Source organism: Pan paniscus, chromosome 15, assembly GCF_029289425.2.
Source record: "Pan paniscus chromosome 15, NHGRI_mPanPan1-v2.0_pri, whole genome shotgun sequence".
In the NCBI taxonomy this organism is placed as follows: Eukaryota; Metazoa; Chordata; class Mammalia; order Primates; family Hominidae; genus Pan; species Pan paniscus.
The window spans coordinates 54,121,146-54,130,480 of record NC_073264.2 but is presented as its reverse complement, the minus strand read 5'-3'; positions in this window follow the sequence as shown (position 1 = coordinate 54,130,480).

Sequence of the window (9,335 nt, the reverse complement as noted above, 5' to 3'; positions counted from 1 at the left end):
AACAAACAAACAAACAAGCAAACAAACAAAAAAAACTGAAGAGCGTCTTTCCTCTGTGTTTTTTTGTTTTTTTGTTTTACATCTCTTGTGCTGCATTAACTGAATTTTTTTTAGTATGTTTTGGAAACCTTTCCTTACCTGTTGCTTCCTAATTCTTTTGAACAGCTGCATAGTATTCCATCATCTGGATGTATCATACTTTATTTAACAAGACCTTTATTAATATACATTTGAATTACTTCTAATATTTTCTGAAAATAATGCTTAAATGACACATTTAATTTTGATATGATGCCATATGATTCAATGTGTAAATCTTTTAACATTTTGACTTCATACATTTCAAAAAGTGTTTCTTTTAATCAGTGGGCCAACCAGTATGTGACATTTGCTAAAGGATAAATTAAGGTTAGAGAATAGATCAATAGCCTGAAAAATTATTCAACTTAATGAGTTCATTTCTGGGCATTTGCCCATAAGAATGTTGGAAGATACAGCAGAGTATGAGTTCATTTCAATGGAGCAGGCAGCGTATGTGTAAACTTCGTAACTTCTGCCAAGGTCATTTAAACAAAGCAGCATCCCAGAGTTCTTGGGAAAAAAGCTCACTCATTTTGGTATTTTTGTTGATCAGTAATATTTTAAATTGTGTTGGAGATGCTAATGCAGCAGAGGTTTATAAAAAGGAGAAAGGCTCGGCATGTCTATCCACAACCAGTGTACCACTGGCCTTTTGAGGAAGGTATAATGCATCAGTTTCAAAACTTGCTTCATTCCAGAGGCTGAGAGGTCACTTGTTGGTTTTCTGACTGTTCCCCAGTACAGAACACACAAGTACGGGATTCTCTATGTTCATCTTGTGCATACATGCTGCTGTGGAGGCTGGCGTCCCATTTGACCAAAGGAGAAATTCCACGCAGCCGCCCCTCCTATGCAGCCTGTTTTGCAGGGCCTGGTTGTCAAGGCTGTCTAGTGAGGAGAGCCCTCAGGCATGGTGTGTGCTACCTCTGCCAGAGGACAGAGTGATGGGTTGGAAAGGACCAGTCGAATACTACTGAGACTTACCACCAGCTTATAAAAGCACATTTCCTCAAAGGGGGCTAATAGGGCTTATTATGAAGCTGCTTAGCCCAAATAATACCTGGGCTCAAGAACAAACCTGTAAGACACAGACTCACCTCCTATCAGGGCAACTGGACCTCCAGACCCACAGAAGAAGATCCAACTGCGGACACTCAGTGAGGTCATGCTACCCTCGACCAAAGCTTTCTTGCAGGGTCCAGAGGCATAAACTCATTTAAAGCCAAGAGACGTGAGATGCTCAACTTGCCTGAGCTCTTTACATGTATATTTTATACTTACCAATATGAAGATTATTTTCTGAGTAAAGGAAATAGGAGAAAAGAAAAAGTTGCAGATAAAATTAAAGGTCTAAGTTAGAGGAAACTGTTGCTAAGAAACATAGGTTTAAAAATGCTTTTATGTATAGTTTTCACAAACGTTAGCTTTATTTGGAGTGTTAGCCTTCCTAACCCTTTTTGAGTTTCTGGTAATGGTATATATCTATTTTACAGATTTCTGGAATGCTCTTCCATCAACTCACTCCACCTCTTCCAATCTAACCAGTCGTCAGTTTGGAAACCCTAAGCTGGATGAACTCTATTGCACTTCTGATATTTATTAGGTAAACATTTTTAAGTATATTGCTGTTTCCCTTTGTGTTTATTTTCTGCCATATGTTTTCAGTGACTACCTGTGAGGTAGGCCCAGTTTCAGTCACTTGGGGATGGATCAGCGAGCAAAACTGGCAAAATCATGTTCCTGACAATTTCTACTGAAGGATGTAGTGGTAGATGAATGACATTTTATATGATCAATAATTGAACATAGGGTAGTCTAATAAACTTAATTCTAGTGCTTCTCAGTTTCGAAGCCCTGAGCTTGGCATATGGGCCTGAAAGAAAAGTGAACCTTTCTGTTGACTGCTTTTCCTTTTCTCCTTTCTTCCCCTTCAATTTTCCCAGAAATCTCCTTGACTTTCCCCAACACACAGACAGACACACACCACTTGTCTTTGTCCTATATTTAATCTAAATACAGTAAAAACTATTTATACCTCAATTCTGTGATTTTCTCCCATAGTCTATGTATTTTACTTTTGTGCTTGGGAGAGTTCTATCTACTACAAAGTAAAGGCCCTGGTAGGCAGATGTTACACACACACACACACACACACACACACACTGAAGCTATATGCAATTAAGTGCTTAAAAATTTTTATTGGGACAATATCTGTATGTTTCAGTTATCTATTGCTGTGTAACAAAAAACCCCAACACTTAGTAGCTTAAAACAACAATGATTTGTTAGCTCAAGATTCTGTGGATCAGAAATTTGGACTGGGCTGAGCTGGCTGGTCCTTTTGCTTCATGTAACATTGGCTGGGCTCACTCATTGAGCTGCATTCAGCTCTGAGTTTGGCCAGGACTGGAATGTTCCAAGTGTCTTCAGTCTTCTCTCCAGTTGTCTGTCTCTCACAGAATGGGACATTTCACATGGCAGCCGGCTTCCAAGATGGAGACCCAGCCTTGGAAATTATACAACACCACTTCTGCTACACTTTATTTGTCAAAACAGGTCCCAGGGCCAGCCCAGATTCCAGGGGAGAGGAAACATATTCCCGTCCTGTTGGGGGAGTGGCAGGGTCACAGCGTAATAGATTGTGCAAGATGGGAGATGGTGTTGCAGCCCTATTTGGAAACATGAGCTACCACACTATATAGACTTATTTTATGTTAGTTGGTAATTTAATATAAATCCCAGTTCTAGGCAGTAGTAATGAATCTAGCATTAGTTTGTTTTCTCCCTGTATGTCCGTCTCCTCATTAGTACATAACCTGGTAAAGAATGTCTTGAGTTATAATCCTGAGTTCTGTGTGTATCAGTCAATATTTTTGGCTCCAAGGCATATGAAGCAATTCTAGCTAACTTAAGCAGAAAGCTTTTGTTGTTGTTGTTGGTGGTGGTGGTGGTGGTAGCGGTGGTTTATCAAGTAGCTTACAGAAGGTACGAAGGTTAAACTACTAAACTCGGAATATGGGCAGACTCTAAGGAAGGCTGGGCAGGAAGGCATAGCCACAGTGATATCACAGTGAGACTGGACAGGGCACTGCTGCTGGTGCTGTACACACTGTGCAATAGACACTGTTTCTGCATGGCTGTCGGCACCACCATTCCTGTGCCTGGGGGGTTGATATTTTTTCTCCTTGATGGCTCCAAGTCCTGGAGAGGAATAACCAATTCTATTTGCTCCTTTATCAACCAGGAAGTGAAGAGAGGATCCTTTCAACTTGAAAGGTTGGGGCTGAGGGTATTCTACCTCCTACCAAGACTTACATTATGGAGTATTGTCCCCAAATACAAAGAGCTATCTAGTCGTATACATTCAGTAGTCATTGCCAAAAACAGTAAACTGTCATGATCTGGCCCCTGCTACCTCTCTGACCTCAACTTCTACTCACTCTGTTCTAGTCTCAATGCAAAATACCAAACATGTTCCTGCCTTGGGACCTTTGCATATGCTATTTTCATCTCGGAAATACTCTTCCCCATATATCTGTATGACTCTCTTTCTCATCTTATTCAAGTCTCTACACAAATATTACCTTCTTATAACACCTTACTGCTGCCATTCTATTTAAAATTGTAAACCTGAGAGGGAGGCAGGGCAAGATGGCTGAATAGATGCCTCCAGTGATCATCCCCCTGCCCCACAAAAACATCAAATTGAACAACTATCCACACACACACAAAAAAGCACTTTCATAAGAACCAAAAATCAGGTGAGCAATCACAGTACCTGGTTTTAACTTCATATCCCTGAAAGAGGCACGGAAGAGGGTACAGAAGACTATCTTGAATTGCCTCCACCACCCATTCCCATCCCCTGGCAGTGGCCACATGGTGCAGAGAGAGAATCGGTGTGCTCAGGGGAGGGAGAGCACAGTGACTATGGGACTTTGCATTGGAACTCAGTGCTGTCTGGTTACAGCAGAAAGCAACACAGGGCAGAAGTCAGCCAGCACCCAGGAGGGAGCATTTAGACCAGCCCTAGCCAGAGGGGAATCATTCATCCCAATGGTTGGAACCTGAGTTCTGCCAAGCCCTGCCGCAGCAGGCTAATGTGCTCTGGGGTCCTAAATAAACTTGAAAGGCAGTCTAGGCCGGGGGTCCTTAATCCCTGGGCCACGGACCAGTACCAGTCCATGGCGTGTTAGGAACCCGGCCGCACAGGAGGAGGTGAGCAGTGGCCGAGTGAGCATTACCGCCTGAGCTCCACCTCATGTCAGATCAGCGTCACCATTAGATTCTCATAGCAACATGAACCCTATTGTAAACTGTACACGCAAGGGATCTAGCTGCACGCTTTTTATGAGAATCTAACTAATGCCTGACGATCTGAGGTGGAACAGTTTTATCCCAAAGCCTTCTCCCATCTCTGGTCCATGGAAAAAATGTCTTCCATGAAACCAGTCCCTGGTACCAAAAAGAGTGGGGACTGCTGGTTTAGGCCACAAGGACTGTAATTCCTAGGCAAGTATTGGTGTTGTGCTAGGCTCAGAGCCAGTGGACTTGGGGTGCACACAACCTAGTGAGACACAGCTTGGGGGCTTAAGGAGTGCTTGCATCACCCCTCCCCCAACCCCAGGCAATGCAGCTCCCAGCTCCAGGAGAAACTCCTTACTTCCATATGAGCAGAGAAGAGGGAAGAGTAAAGAGGACTTTGTCTTACAACTTGGATACCAGCTCAGCAACAGCAGGACAGGGGAACAGGCAGAGTCCTGAGGTCCCTATTCCAAGCCCTAGTTACCACATGAGATTTCTAGACACACCTGGGCTGAAAGGGAACCCACTGACGTAAAGGGAAGGACCCAATCATGGCAGGATTCATCACTCGCTAACTAAAGAGGCCTTGGGCCCCAAATAATCAGCAGTGGTAGCCAGGCAGAACTTGCTGTGGGCCTTTGGTGGAACTCAGAGCCATGCTAGCTTCAGGTGTGACCCAGCACATTCCCAGCTGTGGCTATGGGGAGATGTTCCTTCTGCTTGAAAAAAAATGAAGGAAGAGTAAAGGGGACTTTGTCTTGCAGCTTGGGTACCAGCTCAGCCACAGTGGAGTAGAATACCAAGCTAGCTGCTAGGATCCTCAATTCAAGGCCTTGGCTACTGGAAGACATTTCTAGACCCACCCTAGGTCTGAGGAGGAGACCACTACCCTGAAGGGGAAACTGAGGTCTGGCAACATTCAACAAGCTGACTGAAGAGACCTTGGGCCTTCAGTGAACATTGGCAGGAGCCAGACAGTACTGTGGGCCTGGAACAATGGTAGCCATGGGGAAAGACTCATTTGCTTTAGGAAAGGGGAAAGAAGAATGAGAAGAACTTTATCTTGTGGCTTGGATGCCAGCTCAGCCACAATAGAATACAGCACCAGGTAAATTCCCAGTGTTCCTGACTCCAGGCCCTGGCTCCCAGGCAGTATATCTGGACCTGACCAAGGCAGAAGAAGTTACCTCCCTGAAGGGAAAAACACAAGCCTGGATGGATTCACCATCTGCTGATTATAGAGCCCTTGGCCTTTAGTGAACACAGGCAGTAGCCAGGCAGTGGTCACTCAAAGCAGAACAGCACTGGGTCTCACAGCCTCAGTCTCACAGCTCAGCACAGAGAGAGAGAGAGACTCTGTTTGTTTGGGGGAAAGTAAGGGAAGAGAACAAGAGTCTCTGCCTGGTAATCCCAGGAATTCTCCCAGATCTTATTCAAGACTACCAAGGTGGTACCTCTATGAGTCTATAAGAACCATGGCATTACTGGGCTTGGGGGTACCCCCTAACACAGGTACAGCCACAGTGACCAAAGACAGGTCACAACACCCAAGTCCCTTGGAAAGCCTTCCCAAGAAGCAAAAGTACAAACAAGCCCAGATTGGGAAGAATACAATAAGTTCCTAACCCTTCAATGCCCAGACAGTGACAAATATCTACAAGCATTAAGACCATTCAGGAAAATATGACCTCACCAAACAAACTAAATAAGACACTAGTGACCAGTCCCAGAGAGACCAAGATATGTGACCTTTCAGACAGAGAATTCAAAACAACTGTTTTGAGGAAGCTCAAAACAATTCAAAATAACATTGAGAAGGAGTTCAGACCCAACCAGATAAATTTAACAAAGAGATGGAAATAATTAAAAAGAATCAAGCAGAAATTCTGGAGCTGAAAAATGCAATTGGCGTACTGATGAATGCATCAGAGTCTTCTAATAGTAGAATTGATCAAGCAGAAGAAACAATTAGTGAGCTTGAAGACAAACTATTTGAAAATGCACAGTCAGAGGAGAAAAAAGAATAAAGAAGAACGAAGCATGCCTACAAGATCTAGAAAATAACCTCAAAAGAAAGAGATTGGGGTAGAAAGTTTAATCAAAGGAATAATAACAGAAAACTTCCCCAAAAAGATATCAATATTCAAGTACAAGAAGGTTATAGAGCACTAAGCAGATTTAACCCAAAGAAGACTACCTCCAGCATTTAATAGTCAAACTCCCAAAGCTTAAGGATAAAGAAGGGATCCTAAAAGCAGCAACAGAAAGGAAACAAATAACATACTAAGGAACTCCAGTACATCTGGCATCAGACTTCTCAGTGGAAACTTTACAGTCCCAGAGAGAAAGGCAGGACATATTTAAAGTGTGGAAGGAAAAAAACTTTTACCCTAGAATAGTATATCTGGTGAAAATATTCCTCAAACATGAAGGAGAAATAAAGACTTTCCCAGAACAACAAAAGCTGAGGGATTTTATCAACACTAGACATGTGCTACAAAAATGCTAAAGGGAGTTCTTCAGTCTGAAAAAAAGGACATCATTGAGCAATATGAAATCACCGGAAGTATAAAACTCACTGGTAATAGTAAGTACACCAAAAAACAACAGAAAATTATAACACTGTAATTGTGGTGTGTAAACTACTCATGTCTTAAGTAGAAAGACTAAAAGATGAGCCTATCAAAAATAATAACTACAGCAACATTTCAAGGCATAGATAGTATAATAAGATATAAATGAAAACAAAAGTTAAAAAGTAGGGGATGAAGTTAAAATGTAGAGATGTAGAGTTTTTATTAGTTTTCTCTTTGTTTGTTAGTTTGTTTATGCAATCACAAGTGGCTGGGCGCAGGGGCTGACGCCTGTAATCCCAGCGCTTTGAAAGGCCAAGGCAAGTGGATCACTTGGGCCCAGGAGTTTGAAACCAACCTGGGCAATATGGCAAAACCCCATCTCTACTAGAAATACAAAAATTAGCTGGGCGTGGTGGCACGCACCTGTAATTCCAGCCACTTGGGAGGCTAAGGCACGAGAATTGCTTGAACCTGGGAGGTGGAGGTTGCAGTGAGCCGAGATCATGCCACTGCACTCCAGCCTGAGCAACAGAGTGAGACTCTATCTTCAAAAAAAAAATAAATAAGTCATAAGTTTAAAATAATGGGTTATAAGATGTCATTTGCAAGCCTCACTGTAACCACAAATAAAAAAACATACAACAGATACACTAAAAATAAAAAGCAAGAAATTAAAACATACCACCAGAGAAAATCATCATCACTAAAAGAAAGACAGGAAGGAAAGAAAGAAGGAAGAGAAGACCACAAAACAACCAGAAAACACATTTTTAAAATGACAGTAGTGAGTCCTTACTTATCAATAATAACATTAAATATAAGTGGACTAAACTCTCCAATCAAAAGACATAGAGTGGCTGAATGGCTTTAAAATGAAACAAAACCCATTGATCTGTTGCCTGTTAAAAAAACACACCTCACCTATTAAACACATATAGACTGAAAATAAGGGAATAGAAAAAGATATTCCATGTTAATGAAAACCAAAAAAGAACAGGAGTACCTATACTTACATCAGACAAAATAGATATCAAGACAAAAATGCTAAGAAGAGACAAAGAAGATCACTATGTAATGATAAAGGGATCAGTTCTGCAAAAGGATATCACAATTGTAAATATCTACGCACCCAACACCAGACAACTCACATATATAAAGCAATATTATTAGAGCTAAAAAGAAAGACCCCAATACAATAACAGCTGGAGATTTCAATGCCCCACTTTCAGCATTGGACAGGTCATACAGGCAGAAAATCAACAAAGAAACATCAGATTTAATCTGCACTATAGACCAAATGGACCTAAAAATATTTAAATATAGAACATTTCAACCAATGACTATGGAATACATACTGCTTTCCTGAGCAAGCACATGGATCATTCTCAAGGATAGATCCTATGTTAGGCCACAAAACAAGTCTTAAAAAAATAAAAAAAAATTGAAATAATATCAAGCATCTTGTCTGACCACAATGGAATAAAATTAGAAATCAACAAGAGGAATTTTGGAAACTATACAAACACATGGAAATTAAACAATATGCTCCTGAATGATCAGTGTGTCAGTGAAGAAATTAAGAAGGAAATTGAAAAATTTCTTGAAACAAATGATAATGGAAACACAACGTACCTAAGTCTATGGCATACAGTGAAAACAGTACAAAGGGGTAAGTTTATAGCAATAAATGCCTACATCAAAAAACTAGAAAAACTTCAAATAAACAACTAGAAAAGAAAGAGCAAACCAAACCCAAAACTAATAGAAGAAATAATGAAGAACAGAGCAGAAACAAAAGAATTTGAAATTTTAAAAAATATGAACAATCAATAAAAGAAATGTTGGGCTTTTGAAAAGTTAAAGAAAATAGACAAATCTTTAGCCAGATATGCAAGCCATCCTTGCAAGCCAATCTTGCAAGCCATTCTCCCATCTCAGCCTCTTAAGTAGCTGGGACTACAGGCACGCGACACCATGCCCGGCTAATTTTTGTATTTTTTGTAGAAATGGGGTTTCATCATGTGGCCCAGGCTGGTCTTGAACTCCTGAGCTCAAGCAATCCACCCATCTCAGCCTCCCAAAGTTTTGGGATTACAGAGGTGAGCCACCATGCCCGGCCAATAATCCAGTTTTTAAATGTGCAAAACTGCATCCTACTTTATCCGTTTAAAAAAAGTAAAAATAAATAAATAAATGTGCAAGAGATCTGAACAGATGTTTCTCAAAAGAAAATGTACAAATGGCAAACAGGTATATGAAACAGTGCTCAGATCATCAGAAAAATGTAAATCAAAACCACGATAAGATATCACCTCATTCCAGTTAAAATGGCTTTTATCCAAAAGACAGGCAACAACGAATGTTGGCAAAGAT